We start from the raw sequence: 19,207 nt of genomic DNA, 5'->3' as shown, positions 1-19,207 counted from the left end.
TCCTTGCGAACTTTGGTTTGGTTTTTTGTGGAATATAGTTCATGGAGGGATCCATACATGTCCAGATATCATCCCAGAATGGATTCTGATTACATTGAGCATATTCTGGTGTCTGGAGCTTAGCAACATTATAAAATTCTCCATTTTAGAGTGGCCTTGGTGACCACTATGAAGGCAGCATCTCATAATAGCCTTTAAATAACAAGCACTGGTCAAGCAAATTTACTTCTTCAACATTTGTCTCTACTGTCCATTTCTTTTGTCATCTCAGTGATAATGGAAAGAAGGAAGAGTTCAGGTCTCAGCTGTAAGAATTCTGTATCCATCTGTGAATATTCCAGGTGAGGAAATGCAGCTCAGCTTCAGCTCCTTGAAGATACATAACTGAATAGCACAAAGCGAAGAGACTTGGTCAGAGATGCAAACCTTCATACTCTTTTGGAGGCAAATCACCCACAAAATCTTTCAGTGTATTACCACTGCCTTAGTCATTCCCAGACAGCTTCTCCACCATGAGGAGCTTCAACTAGCTCATCAACATCACCTTTGTAATTGTTTTTTCCTGGATGACACAAGTCTCTGAAAGGATATGCAAACAGAGATTGTATTTAATGAATGAGTGATTGGCATTTTAGGGACCCTAAATATTCAACTTACAGTTAGGTATCGTATAGGTATTTCTTATTTAAGGGTACGGTTTGTGACATTTAGTGGAAATCTGATTTCTGAAAACAGTACTTCCTTGTAGTATCCCAGTGACCTGCCAAAATAATTGGGACAGAAAACATCACAATCCACTTCTGAAAATACAGGTCCCTAATTTATTACTATTAGTCTAATCTACATATCAGACTAACCATGTTCTATACTGTTTAAAGTAGAGCTGGGGTTACTGGCCTATGGGATGACTATGACACATAATATTGCTTCATATAAGCCATGGCTTGATACTTTATTTTTATTAGGCAACACCATGTTACATGCTGAATGCGTGGCTTCCAAAAGTTTTTGAAAAGTATAATTGCTCCCCAGTACTTATTCACAGGTAATCTTCAAATCTTCTCTTTCCCCTCACCCTAAGTGATTAATATATGTGTAATGTATCAGTAAGTGCTAAAGTGAGTCTATGTGAGGAACCCTATTGCCAAAATACTAGCTCTTACACAAGGTAGAGGATATAAACATCAGACTGTGTTTGCACACTGCGAGTGGAGGTGGCATAGGGTGGAATAAGACACACCTTGAAACATCTATTAACATGAACATTGCTGGATCTAGGTAAAGGTAAAGGCTTCCCCTACTTAGAATCCCACTTGCTGCAGGTGGACTGGTAAAATTAAACTCCCCCACATCTGACAAGAATTAAGATTAGATCAAACAGTGAAACCTTTCTATAAAGGGCTGAATTCACTACATCTGAAATAGTATTTTTGTGTGTGAAAAGTCTGACCCTAAATCAGCAGAGTTAATTTTAAGGCATGTCCTAATACTCTTTCTTTAACAAATTTCCTATCACCCAAGCATAATGGAATTTTGTACAGGGCTGTACATCGTCAGGTGACTCTGGAAAGGTCCTGGTGTTCCCCACGAGGTCTTCAAGACTGAATATAACACATGATGATCCCATTTGACAGAACAGTTACTTCTGGGGAAAGAAAATAAATAAATAAATAAATAAATAAAATTAAATTAAAAAAAAATAGAGAGAGTATACATATAATATTTGTAGTATCAGTGTTTTGTTGGGAATTGTCCTGATTTTAAAGTAAGTGTTGAAGAGGAAGGACTGATAAGACTGGATGCACTAAATTTAAACTCAGATAATTTGCTCAAGTATTCTTATCCAGCTGCAGATGAAACTCCTCATTCAACAACATGATTTTATTATAAAAATATAATAATTAAGAAAGAAAATATGGCAGCACAGTGATTGACTTCCCTAAGAGCTGTGGAAAGTACAGTATTGTATTAGGAGACATCAATGTTTGTGAGGAGCTGAACCTTCCCATCTGTTACAGAAGACTGACAATTCGATTTGCCAAGGATGCACTGTAGCAGAACGGGGCTCCTCCATGCTCCTCATTAGAAGTAAAGCTGGTCAGTGTGATCCAGCAGCCTTTTCATATTAAAGCTTTCTGACAAGTGTTGTCATCCTGCAAACAGACTGGAAAGCATGAGATGGTGGATTATGTCATTACTTCAGCTGTGTGATAGACCTAGATGTACCTGTTGCAGTTCAAATTAATATGGATATACTTCTTAAACAAACTGTGGAAGGAATAAGGGATGCAGCAAGCTCACTGCCATACCTACCATTGTACTTAATCTCAACTCCTGATAGCTGTGAGGTGTTTATAACTTCCCTGTGGAACAGTGATTACCTCAAATTATCTTGCATTTGCCATGGGATCAGAGTTTAAACACTGAGGCTAGGAAATTTGCACTGAGCACACCCGTATTAGGATCGCAGTGATCACCTGCAACATATCCAGTGACCACTCACTGACATTTTAGTGCTGCCAATTTGCAGGCTAAATGTTGCAAGCTATTGCACAAAGATAAACCCCAAGGCCATGGTCTCAGTGACCGTAGATTAGAAATTTACCACTACTGCTTTCATGGTGATTTACTGTAAGGAAAACTCTGGCTCAGAGTTGAGAGATTGTTTATGTGTGTGGTTTGTCTTTTTTTTTTGGTCTTTTTAGAAACCTTATGTCTTGTGAAGGCTTTTCTATGTTTCTGTTGCCCTTGAGCAGTCCCTCAATTAACGTAATTGCTGTCAGTTATTTATCATGTCAACCAAGCTATTCTATATAAATATCTTCATTCTTAAGTGGGATACAATAAGAACTCTTTTTCCCCCCCCTAGAATGCCAAATCCCACAATGACTGCACATTTCCTCAAGGCTAAACTGCTTTTAAATGACATTTTTTTTCGTTCCAGCTCAAGGCATCTATCCAAACAGAAGGAATTTCCAGGGCTAGTCTGTGCCTTTAGCCAATGAATCAATAAAGCATTCAAATATTAATTTCATATGCAGATAAATGAATATTTCTCTAAGGGTTTCAGAAGAATATAGGCTAAACTTTCTTCATCTTAATTATCTAAAGTACGAATATTGAAGTGTATTTACTTTGAACATAGTTTTTTCTTAGTAATAGATCTGACAGAAGAGGAATAATAGTTTTCTTCTCTGCCTTAGATGCAGCGTGATTAATAGCCCAGTGCTGGATGCTATATTATTTTTATCAAATAATGATTCTACTATTTCGCAGGAAATACTTGGGCAATATAAACATTTCATTACTTTATTGTCTCTGTTTGTGTTTCTCTGAAGGTAACAAGCCCTAGGATTTCTTTGTTCTAAATAACCTCAGTTACATTTGGAGTTGACTTTAAACTGTCCAGCTACTGAATGGCCTATTCTACTGCAAATCAGAAGCTCCAGTAATTATGCTAATTTACACTGTGATGATTCTCAATGTGATGCATAAAGTAACTGTGTATCATCTTATCACCTGGGGTTGTTTGTTGTTCTGTGGGTAGAGTCCTCCCATGCTGTTCAGCTAAACTCCCTGCTTCTTATCTTCTGCAGAGGCAGCACCAGTTCTTATCAATGGGTACTGTGCTAGGGGCCTAGTTATACTTATTGCTACACAAGAAACCTCAAGTTGTGTGTGCACTCAAATATACCCTGACAGATGTCAGTGTGCACATTGGCAAGGATATGGAGAGTATATTTCTTTGTTTGCTTTTATTTTGCTGATGAGTGGGCGACTATTTCACTTGTCCTTTAAGCAGAGAAGCTTCACAAGGAGAAGACCTAATGTCCTGTGAATGCAAACTGAAGTTTCAGATGGGCTTCTGACTTTTGTCAGCACTGGCACTGCTGGCTGTGTGCCTCAATTAGCACATGCGTTTAAATCACTGCATTAATCCCTGTGACTGAGATTTAGCAAGGGAGAGCACTCTGCAAAGCTCATTTTGAACTCCTGTTTTAATGCATTAATCTGCAAGGTGGCTCTCGAACATGATGGACTTGAAGAAAGGGGAGACTTTCAACCAGCTTAGAGCCCCCCAGCCTGGCAGGTACTGAAGCAGCATAAAAGCAGGTGTTGGCCTTCCCATCGCTGAGCAAATGGGATGCATCACCTGCCCACAGATGAGCAGTAGCAGTGGGGAATGTCACAAATCATCAGGCTCAGCCTTGCTTGAGTCCTTCTACTGTCCTGGCAGTATTTCAGCACATTCCCTGAGGAAGTGGCCTCCTGCCACCCCAGGCCTGGAGCAGAGTTCTGTGTGTGTCCCTGAAGCCCACAGTTCACTGCCACTCGTGTGTGGTGTGGTGATGTCTCAGCCTGAGTCCACCCAGTGTGCAGCCCTACAGAAGCCTCACCAGCTGCCCACCGCGCTTCCTGCATCCCCTGCTTGATGTCAGTGTGTTACTACCTGGCAAAGAGCCGGCATTTTGTTTACCCCAGGAAAGAATATTCATTAATCTGTTTTTCCTGCTCTGGTTTGTTTGTGTACCATTTACACTGTGTAGGCAATTCTGCTTTTCCTACTTTTATTTCTTTTTGGTCTGGGAGTAGGGGAGGTGTGTTTTCAGCATCGATATATCGGTGAGCTAAGTAATTGCAAAATGAACCACACACTGCTTGTGGTTTAAGGATTTCTTTTAGTTCCTTCCTTCCTTCCTTCCTTCCTTCCTTCCTTCCTTCCTTCCTTCCTTCCTTCCTTCCTTCCTTCCTTCTTCCTTCCTTCCTTCCTTCCTCTCCTTCCTTCCTTCCTTTCCTTCCTCTCCCCCTCATCCTTCGTTCCTTCCTTCCTTCCTTCCTTCCTTCCTTCCTTCCTTCCTCTCTTCCTTCCTTCCTTCTTCCTTCCTTCCTCCTTCCTTCCTTCCTTCCTTCCTTCCTTCCCTTCCTTCCTTCCTTCCCTTTCCTTCCTTCCTTCTTCCTTCCGTCTTCCTTCCTTCCTTCCTTTCCTTCCTTCCTTCCTTCCTTCCTTCCTTCTGTACTGCTAGCAGCTATTTTTATGCAACCCCACTGAAGTCAATAGTATAGCTTAGTTTCAACCAGGCATGCTATCAAGCACAGTTATCGCTCCTTCAAGCTGCCTCTTAAGCCTTGTTTTTACAAGGGGGTGATAAATCCACTTCTGATGGTTCTGTGAGATGTTAACAAATGAAACCCAGTATTTCTGATGAGGCATTGGCACAAGTTACCTTAAACGTGGTGGATGCACCATCCCTCACTCAAGGTCAGTCTGGACATGGCTCTGAGCAGCCTCACAGAGCTGTAAGTGTCCCTATTCATTGCAGGGGAGTTGGACTAGAGGGCCTTTAGGGTCCCTTCAAACTCAAACTTTTCTGCAATTCTTTGATTTCTAATCTGCCAGGATAAGATAACCTGAGAAATTCAAGAGAAACAATGCTGAAGATCTCAGTCTGCATTAACATTACACTGCTGCCAAAAATGGTGGTGCTATTTTTGCAGAGAAATAAAATTCAGATTTTTGACGGTGTAGATAAGGCCTGACAGGCTGATCAAATGAAGTACAGAGAAAGTAATAATTTTTGCAACTTTCGCTGTACTATCCTACAGAGGGTGTAACTTTTTTGTGCGTTTAAATGATGAGATGACAATGAAGCTAGCAGAATTCTTTCCCTTTTTGTTACGTGCACCAAAGCTGTTTTTCAAACTCTCTGTGGATGGTTTATGTGTTCTAAAGGGGTTGAGAAATGAGATGCTAAAAGGGTGACTCTGCTTGCACTTCACATTAAGCTGTTTTTAAAGAGGGCAACAATGGCTAGGGCAGCAGTGCCACAGGGAGAACCAGGCAGGTGGAAAGAAACCAGCAAGGGCAGATGCCTGACACACTGCAGGGGCTCACAGTGGCTCTCACATGGCCATTTGAGAACAGGAGTTCATATAAAGCCAGAAGTGTAGAACACGCTTTCCCATTCTTCAGTCCCAGAGCTAGATTAAGTTTGTGCAACAGACTGTGCTTTTGGAACAAATTGTTTTAATCATTTAAACAAAGAAGTTCAAGATCAGAATTAGAGAAGGGTCTAAGGAATAAATTTTGCAAGAAAGATACTTTCAGTTTGGTGCCACTTTGTCAGGGAATGGCAGTGATCCTTTTCCTATAAAGCTGTAGCGCTGAAACTTGAAGGCTTTATGCTACAGAAATATCAGGACAGAAAAAAATGTGATTGATTGATTGATTGATTGTTTCCCTCACAAAGAGGAAGGTCTTGCCCAGTTAGCACCTGTATTTGCTTTCTTTTAAGGTAAACCACCAGGCAATGCTTTCTAATGAACTTTCCTTATATATTTTTTCTTTCCTTTTTTTGCTCCATCACTGAATCAGGACCTGCAGTGCTGCAGCATTTTCCACCAGCCCCACAACCAAACCGAGGACAATCTTAAAAGCAAGATTCTACATTCCTTGATCAGAAAAAGCAATGTGTTCCAAAAAAGTACAAAATCTCATTGTCTTCCTGACTACCTATGTTTGAAGTTTAAAACCTGTTTCCTTGGTAACTAGGCTTGCAAGGCTGGTCTGCTCACATGGTATGTGCAGGGGCCACCGCATATTGTCCAAAGGTTATTGAGCCATTTAGCTAGAGCATGTGATGTGTGAGATTTTGGTACAAATTTCAAAGGGACCGAGAGACAAGCGATAAACTTTCTCTACTGCTTGCCTTGCCCTACATAAAATCCTCTCCTGTGGCTTGGTAGGTTTAATGACATGAACAGCGACAGCCACTCTTCCTCTGGGCTCCTCTCTCTGCTGCAGCCCTGCCCAGATGCTCCAGGAACACTGTCAGCTCTGACACCATTTTACTGTGCTCCTTCTTTCTTCAAACGCTGCTGCTATGAAAGACACTCAAACTTGTCTGTTTGGGGCATAGCTTGGTGCTGTCGTCACAGAGCTGTGACGGGCAGCTCTTTGGATATCCCTGACTGGCAGCTTGGGTTCCCGCACCCAGACAATGTGCATTCACAGAGCCTTGGTTGCCTGCCACCAGGCCCATCTGTTGAGCTGATTCTTTGCCCGTGTCAAAGTCAGTCAGACAGGGCTGTAAGTGCCAAGAGAATGAGAACTGAGAAGGGCAGCCTGCAGCGTGCTGCCAGCAGAGTCCTTCCAGCAAGGGCCTCCTCCTCTGGGGCTGCCATTGCTGCCAGCTGCCTGCCTGCTGCAGGTCACACACACCGACATCTGCACACCACAGAGAGGATACACGGAGTGGAGGAGATGAGGGGAGGGATTTGGGGTAGCCTTGGCAACTTGCTAAGCAAGCTGTGCTGTGGCAGGGACTCTGCTCACAGCACAGCTAAGAGGCATGTGGAGCTTGTGGTGTCACTTGGTGGGAAGGAAATGCATTGTCAGTATACCGAGGTGAACCTAGGACAGCCCATTATGCTGGAGAAGATAGCCACTGACCAAGCTGGCATAACTTCAAGAGGTCACTGGAGGTATCTCTTCCTCCTCTTCCATGTAGGAGATCTATATGAGATTATCAGTCCTGGCTGGGGGCACTTCTGAAAGCAGAGTGGAGATTCAGAGACAAGATCCCTTAAGATAGATCATCTCTTCCTCATCCACAATCGGGTTTTGCGGTGAAGAAGATTAACTCATCTGTGTGTAACCATTATAATCCAAATCTGGAGAGTGTCAGGCACTTGCATGTTTGCAGTCCTGTCTGTAAATGTATGTTTCACTTGAAGTCTGGCTGACCAGGGCTATATATCTGTGAGGCTAACTTGTGCACATGCCTTCCTTGCTTGGACAGCCTTTCACTTTTGCTGAGCAGGGGTTAATGCTTCAACCCTTGGCACTATAGGAAGAAGTAACATGTTTTCTTTCATCATTACTACATTTGAATATAAGGAGTGATAGGCTTGATATTAGGAAAAATATCTTCTCAGAAAGAGTGGTGAGACATTAGAATGGGTTGCCCAGGGAAGTGGTGAAGTCACTGTTCCTGGAGATGTTTAAGAAAAGGGTAGATGTAATACTTAGGGACGTGGTGTACTGGGCAATACTGGTGGTAGGTGGATGGTTGGACTAGATTGTCTTAGAGATCTTTCCCAACCTTAATGATTCTATGATTCTATGATATACCTTCAGAGCTGGTTAGGGGGAACTTGCCATTCATTTTGGTGTCTATGGATCAGCAGTATACTGCAACTTAACTAGTTTTTCATGAATTCTTTACTTTTCTGCTCAAAGTTCAGCATAAATAGAAGAATAGGGTCTGTCCAAACTCCAGAATGTTTTAAATAATTATTTATAAATTAAATATAACAATCATTCCAAACCAAGTAAATAGCTTTGTGTGATCTGAATTATTTTACGATTCTAAGTATTTGTTTGGGTCATGGTTATAAACACAGACATGGCTTTTCCACTACCCAACAAAATGAAGTGTGACACCAGGAGCCTGTGACTAGTGCTGAGATGAAGAGCAGCACAATGGCTCAACACCTCAATCTGGACATAAAACATGACGGTTAACATGGGAAATTGTTGCTCAGAGAGGTGGTAGACTCTCCATCCTTGTAAATAGGGCAGAAAGGAAAGACTTGCAAAATACTGGAGAAAAGGAAAAGGTGAAAACTCCTTATCCAGCTCTTGTTATTTTCTCTTTCTGATGTCTTTTGGTCAGCATCAAATCCAAAGTAGAGAACCCCAGTTTCCAGTAGTCCAGTGTGACAGTGCTGAGGAAGCAATGCACCACAAATGATGTCTGGTTCTCTGCCCTGCTTTCCCTGGCAGCTGCAAGTAATGCAGAGGAATCTGGAGCTCAGCATTTTGTCTTTGAGCCAAGAGTCAGGGACCACTGCCTGAGGAGACAAGGAGCAGATGTAGAGTGCCTGCTTGTCAGTGAATAACCAGCCTTATGTTGTACAGTAACCACTCTACTTGCACAATTCCAGTAAATAATATATTTTTAAAAAAGAAGACAAGTAAAAATCCCAAACAATAGCAATGATTCTCCCATCTCCCCTTTTTCTAGAAGTGTCAGCAAGCTGAAGCTCTAAACACATATGGTATCAAGCATTGGTATCATATATATATGGTATCAAATCATTAGCTGCTGATGCTTGCAGAGCCTTTGTAACACCAGTGAACTGCTTTGCAGTGTGTTAGACACATGACCCTCTTCTAGCCCTTTTCCACTTTGAGTCTGTAAGGTATATCCAGGACTGCCCTCTGCCCCACCAGCATAATGGGGATGGTTGGAAGTTGTTACTGCCCTGTTCTCTACTTTGTTTTTCCTTCAGTCTGGTCACTGGTTCACTCTCCAGGAGGGTGTCATGGGGTCTGGGATGAGTCCTGATGGGGACAAGGGCATAGGGACAGAGAGACTGATATGAGTGAGGTGGACATTGTTCCAGAAGAAGGAGTAATGCAGGAAACTGAGTTGGAAAACTAGAGTTCAATAGGATATGGAATGAGAGAAGAAAGAGGTATGGGAAGGAAAGGAAAGGAGAGAAGAAAAAGAGAAAGTGCTGGAAACACAGATCTCAAGGTGCTACTTTCCTGTGCTCCCTGCCATGGGGTAAAGTCTGCCAGGAAAGTCATATTGTCTGTGAAACAGAGGTGTTAATAAGGAGAAACCAAACCCCTGTTCTCACCGACAACCACCTGCAACACGGCATTTGGTGCTAGCAGTATCATGAAAAATTAAAATGGCTATTTGTATGCCGACCAAGTAGGTAGTCAGCAGATTAGTGCATCCTGAGCAGAGGAAGAAGCAAAAGAACAATCAACATCATAGAAGAAATATTTAATATTTAGTCTGGCTAGTGCTTGAGAATATCAGAGTTCTAAGAGCTGCATTAACGACGACAACAAAGAAGTCAAATACTCCCCTGGTGTTAATGTGCTGCAGTCCAGTGAGCAGTTCCGGTCAATGAAAGCAGCCTTTTAAAATAGCACAGTCCAATTCCTCTCTTTTCTTCTCTGTACTCTATGGGGATTCATGCCAGCAACTGAACTGCTGCTTTTGGGTCCCAGAAAAATACTGGGTTTTGTTATTGGCTTTTATTTTTTTTTACTTTCCCTGTTATTAAAGAATATCCAAAATGCAGCACAGAAAAATAAATATTCTTTATTTAAACTGCTTGTAAATCAAGTTTATTATTTTGGAACAAATTTTTCACCAGGTCTTTTTCAACAGTGGTTCTGCTGTACCTACTGGTACAGCATAATCCCATAGATTATGAGAGTGTAGATTATAGGAGAACTGGACGATCCGGCCTCACCCCCATTTCCCATTCTGGCTTACCAATATTTATGCCAGTGTTTGGAAAATGCAGCCTACTGAGTTGAAATTCAGCACCAACATAGTTTAAGGCATATATAACCCCTTGTGATAGGTACACTGCCTACTCTCTGCACATTCTGTATATTTTCTTTGGGCAAGTGCTACACAGTGACTTTAATAAACATCCTGTGTGCATAACATCCTCTTACCCTCTTTATAGCGAGGCACTGTGGAGGATGTGCTTCCAAAACAGGTCAGTGAATTTGGAGGCCACAGCAAGAAGGAATAACTGATGCCACAATGTAATTTACAGACAAGTTGAGAAGACAGCACTGTCACTGACATAAGCCATCCTGTAGTCTCCTTGCCCTGGGGCTGTTTTCCTCTATACTCTGTGTCATTACATGCTTTGTGCCACCATGCAAAGGATCAAGTCCAGGAGAAAACTTATGCTCAGGAAAAGGCATTGGCTGGCTTTAACATTGTCCACTGCATGAACACACACTTTCTGATGCCAGAACAAGAGAGAGGACAGCATCCAGTCAGAAAAAAATCACCGCAGAGTGAGAATGGGACTGCTTCTTTTGGCTTCAGTACTGCACTCGAGTGTTTGTGGAACCAAAGCCTCCCAGCGCCAGGTCTGGATCTCTTGAATTAACATTGTTAAACCATGAATAAAATCTTACTTTGGCAGATAATTTTCTCTGGTCTACGGTAAACAGCACCCATTGCTTATTCAGTCAGGTTCCTGGAATACAGGCAATAAATATGCCACTTTATATTGTTTTTGTGGAAGTTTGGATAATAATGCTGGATAGAAGCTGGTCTTTACCAGTCTAAATCAGGCTGCATTCAATTTTGTCACACTCTAATGAAAGATACTACAGAATGACATGTATGCTTCAGCACAAGCTTGGGGACCTTCATGTCCCTGTGAACTGACCGAGCTGTGCAGGGGCACCTGCATGGGGCTGTTTCTCTTCCTACTTGGCCAGCAATTCTCTGTTCAGTTTTGGAATGGTTCTTACCATGTTTTTCCACTCCACAAGTACAAGTAGGATTGGTGTAAGGGTCTGCAGCACCAGGCAATTTGTCAGGTTGCACAACGTGTCTGCGAGTGAAGCAACCATGAGTGAGGCAAGGTCCAGGATGGCCGCAGTGCAGTGAAAATATGTGCAGTTCCACACAGAAAAAGAAAAAAATAAAGCCTTCCAAATGTTACACAATCACTCAGTCAGAAATCCCAAATAATTAAAGAAATAAGCCAGATGCCCTACATAGAGGGAAGGACTGTGTGTTTTAGGGACTGGGTTTAAGAGCTTTAAAAAACTAATAGAAAATGGAGTCTCTGTTCCAAAGAACCCACATAGGATGGGTGCCACAGGGCCCCAGACAGACAAACAGACAGACAGACCAGACAGAGGGCTCAATGCTGAGTGGAAGGGCCCAGGCACCCCCAGTACACAGTGGGTCAGTAAAATAAGTTCATGGATATCTCAGGTTGGAGGAAAACTCTTCTATTGATACATAAACCAGCACCTGGAGGATGAAAACACAAATTCTCTTATGAACTACACCAACCAGAGATAAGGCTGTAAAACACTGAGAATATGGGTGTACCACACAAACTTAGGCAGTAAAATACTTTAACATCCTCACAGCTACTACCAGCCCTCTAGAAACCTCTTTCCATTCTTGCATAGAGCCACACATTCGCCCCTTCCTTTGTTTCACTATATTTCTGTTTGGAAACAGAAAACAAACTCCTTTGGTTGTCAGAGTGTTGCTTTCATTTGCAGCTCTACTTTGTTTTGCAAAATCATTCAGGAATTCTTGATCCAAAGACAATTGTTTGAAAGCATTTCAGCAAAGCCTGCAGGAAGGCAGACCTCTGTTCTTGTGATTCGCTTTCCCTATCATTTTCCTTGCTCTTTTCCTCAAACCTCCTGATGACCACTAACTTGTGCATTTAGAATCCAAGGGAAAGCCTGCTTTTATATTTTCAGAAAAAGACAGCGTTATTTTCTACCCTTTGCAAGATGCCCACATGTGCAATTTGCTTCCTGCATCAAGCTCTGAAATCACAACAATGCCTTCTACTATCAAGGTGTCAGGAGCTCCTCTACAGCAAAACACTTGAACAAACAATTCAAGTCAAGCCCCTGCATATCCATATTGAACACGGAGAAGGCCTTGGAGTAAAGGTTGAAATGCCCAGATTTTTTTTTTTATTATTTATTTATTTATTTATTTTTTGTATGAGGATTCTAAAGATTTGCATTTCAGAATGGAACTGATGACTTTTTTTTACACAGGAAGTTGCTTTTAACTTGAAGTGGCTGTTCAGCTGATAGCAAAAATTTCACATCGTTCAATACTCCATGAGAGAAAAAAACAATGCACTCCTCAAAGCCAAACTCCCAACTGGAAACCATTTATGTTTGATGTTTTTATTTTTTCATTCTTACAAAACATGTAAAATCATGAAAATTGCGAGACCATTATCCCTAGGTCTAAACTAAAAAATAAATGACATGAAAACAAAAGGATAAGAAATCTGTTGTTTGTTCTTCCTGCTTTGCAGAAGAAGAAATCAGATACAGTCAATCCTGAGGCAGGGCCCTATTCCCCATGGTCAGAGTGGTCAAGTTAGGTGCTCCTAAACTTCTGGGTTTCTCCAGACTGATCTCTTCTCAGGGAGGATAATTTGTAATGCTGTTTTCTGTAGTTGTAAATAAGCTTTAAAGTACTGGAAAATTGCCCCAGCAATCTGTTCCTTTTACCTTAGCACAGCCAGTAACATCTTGGGGATTGTACTTTGTGCCTGGAGATGTCTCCAGGATCACTGTGTGGGCACAGTACCACAAAACCAGTGAAGATACCCCAGGGCTGAACTGCTGAGTGAAGAACTGCCAATATTTGCATCAGACAGATGCATTTAGGGATAGTAACCTGTTCCTGACCTGGGGAATTCTACAGGAAGTCTACACCTGAGTAGTCTGAAATATCAGGCCTGGTGTCATTCACATTAAGATGTCGCTGCGCTGTTTTCTTGGACGGAGTGTGGGATTTATGAAAACATCTTGCACTTACTGAGCATCAGTCAATTCAAACAACTTCTACAAGTGGTTTCCATGCTAATGAGGACTGTGTTTACATCTTGAGCAGCTGTTGCTGTTTTTTTGTCGCGTGTGAAAAAATAATTTAAAAAAAAAATTTAAGAAAAGCCCAAAACTTCTTTAACTTTACATTTATTGCCCTGTTTCCATTCCTCTTGGACATAGAGACTGCTTTGTTTCTCTGGCAGCAAAACAAAAACAACAACAAAAAAAAACAACAACCAACATAGGCAATTTGGCCAGAAGAAGGAATATTCCCACCCCATGGGATCTCCAAGTTTTGTGAAGTGCTATTGTGATTCCCCTGCCAGCCCCTTTCCAGGGATGAAAAAGGAAAGAGAAGACACAGGCTGAAGGATGGGAAAGGGCTTTTTTTTTTCCCTTCTGCAAATGCATGGAGGCATCTTCTACTGATATCACTGCAGCTCATTTTCTGTCTCTCTGTGATATAGGGAAGGATCTGGCAGCCTGGGACAGCAGGGCTCTGCCCTGATCATTGCTCTGTTGTCAGCAAATGCTCAGCAGCTGTCACACCTGTGTCAGACACCTCCACTGAGACACCCTGAGGAGTGCCTTCAAGACCTAGGGCTGGGAGTTCGTCTAGGTTGTTTGAAGCCAGCTTCTGGCCACCCTCATCACTGCTGTTTCCTGAGAGAAGCTCCTAGTGCATATTTCTGTCTTAAGAATGAAACGTTAAGACCTGCTCTTCAGCGTTTATTCTTTGCAGGTGCAAGCATTAAAAAAAAAAAAAACACCCTGTGCAACTCTGTTTGCAACCTGAGTACTTTAAACAGATGGAAGCACAAGGAAGAACGTAGCTCTTTATATCTTATTCATTCTGCAATTCACACATCCCTGACAAGATTTTTTTTTTTTTTTTTTTTTTTAATTTGGGACCTATGCATCAACAAATCTTATCTTGCCAAGCTGTTCCAAGTAAAGTCTGATGAAAGCCACCTTCGATTTACTTTTTTGCTTGCATTAAGTGTCTTTTTGAACTCTAATGTGGGTGGCTGACCTTTAGAATAAGAAGCTATACTGGTGCAATGCAGTGAGAAGCACTGAACAGGAACACTGACAGTGGAATGAGAAGTGACGGTGGGGCTGAGATACACCTGTCACATTAATGCTGTCAGGGAAACTTGGTTCTCACATGTTTGTTGTTGTTGTTGATGTTTTCCCCACAATCTCACTTCTGCAAATTAGCTAGGGAGATTTGCATGCACAAGTCCAGCTCCAGAGGCATCCTGCATTATGTTTAGAGGAACTCTGGTTCCTTCTCCCCTGAATGCAAGATCAAGAGAGGGCTTATGCATTAAAAATGATAAACTAAATCAAACAGCAGCGGCTTATTCTTTAAAGTAAACAGAGCAAAGGCTCAGTGTCAGCCACAGCAGCAGTCAGGTGCATGCTGACAAAGGAAAGGGAATGAAAAAAAATATGTTTTCCTAACAGAGGAAGTTACTGGAGTTTGTTTATGTTTTCCAGATAGGAAAACAATCTTTTTCTAAAAAGCAGATTGATCTTTTCCATTTTAACATCACCACCAACCCAGCAGAAGGCAGACTTGTTTGCAATGAAACCACTGAACTTTATCCAGCTTATGGCTCTGTTTGAAAAAGTGCTGAGCAACTCAGATTCTCAGAAACTCAGAAAACTAGGTGATGCTCCTGGAATCGAGTGCAAAGTCAGGATGAGGCAATGGTTAAGGCAATGACTCTCAGATTTACCATTAAAAAGCTGCAGGCGAGGAACTCTAGACCCATGAGCAACTCTGGCAACAGGTAGTGCTATTTTGCACAGTCACACCAAAGGACACAGCAGTTCAGTGCCCCTGCCGCTGTTCACCTTGCTTCTTGCATGTGGGGGCTGGGGAGGGTGGGGAGGGGGAATGCTTCATTTTTGTTTCCCAAGCTGCCTGGATTCTATTATCTATCCTCAGTTTCTTAACCCCATGCTAAATTAGTATGTGCTTGATTATTGTTTGGTCCATCAGGGATTAACTTCAACGAAAAAATGTACCAAAATAGAGTACACCAGTGAAAGCTAAAGTCTCTTCTATGAAGATGGGAAAAAATCAGAAAGAACTGCATTTTCATATAATGACAGGTATGCATCAGAGAGGATTTTTAGTACCTTATCAGTGATAACGTGGTATCATCATTAAAAAGTCAGTGACTTCAAGCTTTTTATTACTGTTTTCTCATTCAAAGCTGTTACTATTATTAAGAGCCTGATCTATCCTTATTTTTTATTATGTTGCCAATGCAAAGGAGACAAAACTGCCTGAACAGCAGCACTGCAGTGACTTCTGGCAACAGCAAACTGCTACCTACTCTTGCTTTGGAGCCACATCCAAGAGATACTGATGTGTTAAATGAAGATTAGGAGGAGTGGAAGGCAATGCAGGCTGCATGCTGGAAAGTTCTGGAAGGAGGTCCCTGAAGGATGGCTCAGTGTGGCAATGTTGACTTCCAAATGGATTTAAAGATTACCTCAGACAAGGGACATGTTCTTAGCTGCTTTGTAACCCACGCTCTGAAGTCTGGACTGGAATGCAGCTCCTTGTTTCTTCCAGCTGAAGTACAGCACTGCCAGTGCTGGGTTCATATTTTCATCACATCCGTGAAAATAACGTCACGCAGAGAGGATTTGCTGAGTTACAACAACCCCATTTCTGTCCTCATAACAAGGAATATGTCTGTATGTGGATATTTTTTACTGGTAGCAACACTTATATTTTTATTAGCGCTGCAGCTTTTTAAAAGTAATGGCAAGATTTTATAACTCATCTGAGCCAGATCAGTAACTGCTGCCCCTGAAGAGCAGACCTTACTTTACTATTTTCCTTCTCTACTTCCATCTTCTTCTGCCCCAACTCATTCTCCTTACTTTTCATGTCTTTTCCCACTTATACAAAGCCATACCCCCAGAACTTCACCCCAGTAATGTTTTTTCCCACCAGCAAAGCCAGCCTGAGAGGTTCTTCCCATTCTTATTTCTTTACCTGTTCCTACTCTCCGCTGTGCTTCTCCTACTTCTCCTGCTGCTTTCCCAGTTGTACTTATACAACCACCTGTACATTTATGTTGCCAGCCACATCACTGAAATCATCCAAATCCCACTTTAGAAGCAGTTGTTTGTTTGTTGTTAAATCCCTCTATATCCTTCTGGTGTTTGCGACTGATAGAGCACAGCCCAACCCAGCAGCACAGCCCCTCAGGTCAGCACAGCTGAGGGCACTGAACTGTGGTGGCATGTCAGCTGAGTTTGCAGAGAAGGGAGCAAGCATGCCAGTACAGGGTACCAGTGAGGTCTTTTGCCTAAGGAAGCTGTGGTGCCCCACCCCTGGAGGTGCTCAAGGCCAGGTTGGATTGGGCCATGGGCAGCCTGAGCTGGTGGGGGCAGCCCTGCCCGTAGTGGGTGGGTTGGAGCTTAATGATCTTTAAATTCCTTTCCAACCAAAGCCATTCTGTGTTTCCATGATTTTCTTTCACATGGCTTTGTCATTAGAGGAGATGAATGTATTAAGTTTGTTTCTAGTAAAGACTGTAGAGAATGCAAACTGATAATTTTCAGCAACAGATGAACTAGAAATTTGAACCACTGTAAGTAAGAATGTTTACAGTGACAAAAGGCTAAGAGCTTCAAGGGGGTAGCTGTGTTTTTAGCTTTGATCATAGAAATTGAGAGTTGGTGCCAGCTAGGAACCATAAAGCTTTTCCTGGGATCAACAAAGAAGCAGTTTTACTGTAGGAACTTGTGGGTCTTAAGTGTTAGACCTGACTGATTTTTGCTCTATCTACTACCTGCAAGTACAATGAAGAACATTTTCTAGGTTTGGAATGAAAAAATATTCATCATCATCCTCATTGTTGCCTGGTATCAGTCCCTGTAAAATACAGTAATCCAGTCTTCAGAAACCTTCAAACCTATGAGCTTTTAATAGTCCTTTGTCTGGTGTTATGTGCACCCTCAATCAACAGCACATAAAGAGCTCCATCATACTGTAATTTATGTGCTTGTGTAAACTACAACTGCCAGTTTAGATGTTTGTATGAGATACAGGTTTTTGTTTGTAAAGAATATATATGCTGAGAGCTGAATTCTTTGAACGCCAGGCAGAAGGGACATTGTCTCCTCAGTGGGTTAATGACTTGTTTATACCGAACATAGAAATAGTTCTCAGCAAGTTTCTGCTCATCAGGTGATGACTCCACCTTGCTACCTGAAAGCAGCACTGCTAAGTCTCAAGTCAAAAGCTGGAGAAGGTCAGTAACGCTTCAGGAAAAGTGTTGAAATTATCACTCTGATTAAATTGCAGATCACAGGTATCTGTGATGGGGGTAAAGGCTTGGGTCTGAATATTGCTTCAATGATAATCTGAACACAGGTTCTTTGCCTTCAGCATGATTTACTTCTGAGGGTGGAAAATAGCGTTTCACCCTAAGAATGAGAATTACTGTGTCTGGGGGCATCCTGGCAGTATTTGAGGTGAAGGGGCAAATGTATGTCTTAGAGTTGATCTAAAGTACATGTATATATACTTACATATAATCATCATTCTCCTCTATTACATTGAACTTGAATTTAAACCAGGTGCTCAGTTTGTAAACCACAATAAATAAATAATTATTTTTCATAACTGTTCCTGTATCAGCTTATGTATCTATTTTATGTTACCTCTCTTGTGTTCAAAGCAATGTGAGTGTAACTCAAACGCCAACGTACTTGTTCCTCTGGATGTGGTGACTCTTAAATTTTGGGCTGTTAATTAGACACTTCAAATGACTAGTCTTAGAGAAAAAATATCATCATAGTAAGAAAGAGAATATTACTTAAAATCTCAAACATATGACTAAGTCAGCAAATAAAAATCAAAACAGACTAGCTGTTATTAGCTATAGAACAATAACTAAAGGAAGAATATTTATTCTAGAAATTGCTGCTGTTGTGTGACATTTGTGATGAATGCTGCCTAGCTTAACTTCAGTTCAGAACCTAAGTTTCAAAAAGGTTTTAGGGCATTTGCTGATGGGAATCTAAAGAGGAATATGTGTTCAGTGTCAGAGGGAACAGAGCTCTTGTTTACAATCAGATCTGCTTTTTGACCTTCATTCACTAAAAGCCCCCACTCGGCTTTAAAATTCTGAATGTCCTCACCAGCAGTGCATTCCAGACATCTTATTTCTTACTGCCATGACTAAAGCTCAGCTAGGCACACTGTTTACAATTGCTACTCGTGCTTTGCTAAGCTGCTGCTGATACTGTTATCTCAAATTGTTTCTAATGCTATCTTACTCTACTCAATGAGGTCTATTGAGGGAGTTAAGATTAAATTTTTGATCTGTACCTGAACTTCAGCAAAATTCTTTTGGAAAGCTTCTGTGGAGTTCGGTATTCATTTTCTTTGTTTGCTAGAACAAGTCTGTCTAGCTCTTTCTTGTATAAACTGAGAGCTTCCAAGGAGTCATAGTAGAGTTTGTAATGTTTATGAGTAAGAACCATAATAGTGACGCTAGGAAGGATAAAAAAGATCAAAGGTGTGTGTCTCATTGCTTTAGTATCCCCGTAATCTAGGTAGAATTCAGGCAAGACAGTGTCTGCAAGGTTATTTCATCTGTCTCAGAAGTTCTTGGAAGAATTTTTCTTGCTCTTTCCAAAGATGCGCATGGTCTGCTGCTTTGAACTACTGTGGGCATTCTTGGCTGTGAAGACTTCTTTTTCAAGCACCAAGAAATATGAAAGTCATCAGCAAAAGCTAGAAAAGATATAGAGTATGTCCTATCAAAACTTCAAAGTAAAGAG

This window comes from Coturnix japonica, chromosome 1 (genome assembly GCF_001577835.2).
Source record: "Coturnix japonica isolate 7356 chromosome 1, Coturnix japonica 2.1, whole genome shotgun sequence".
In the NCBI taxonomy this organism is placed as follows: Eukaryota; Metazoa; Chordata; class Aves; order Galliformes; family Phasianidae; genus Coturnix; species Coturnix japonica.
Note: the sequence above shows the minus strand (reverse complement) of the source record.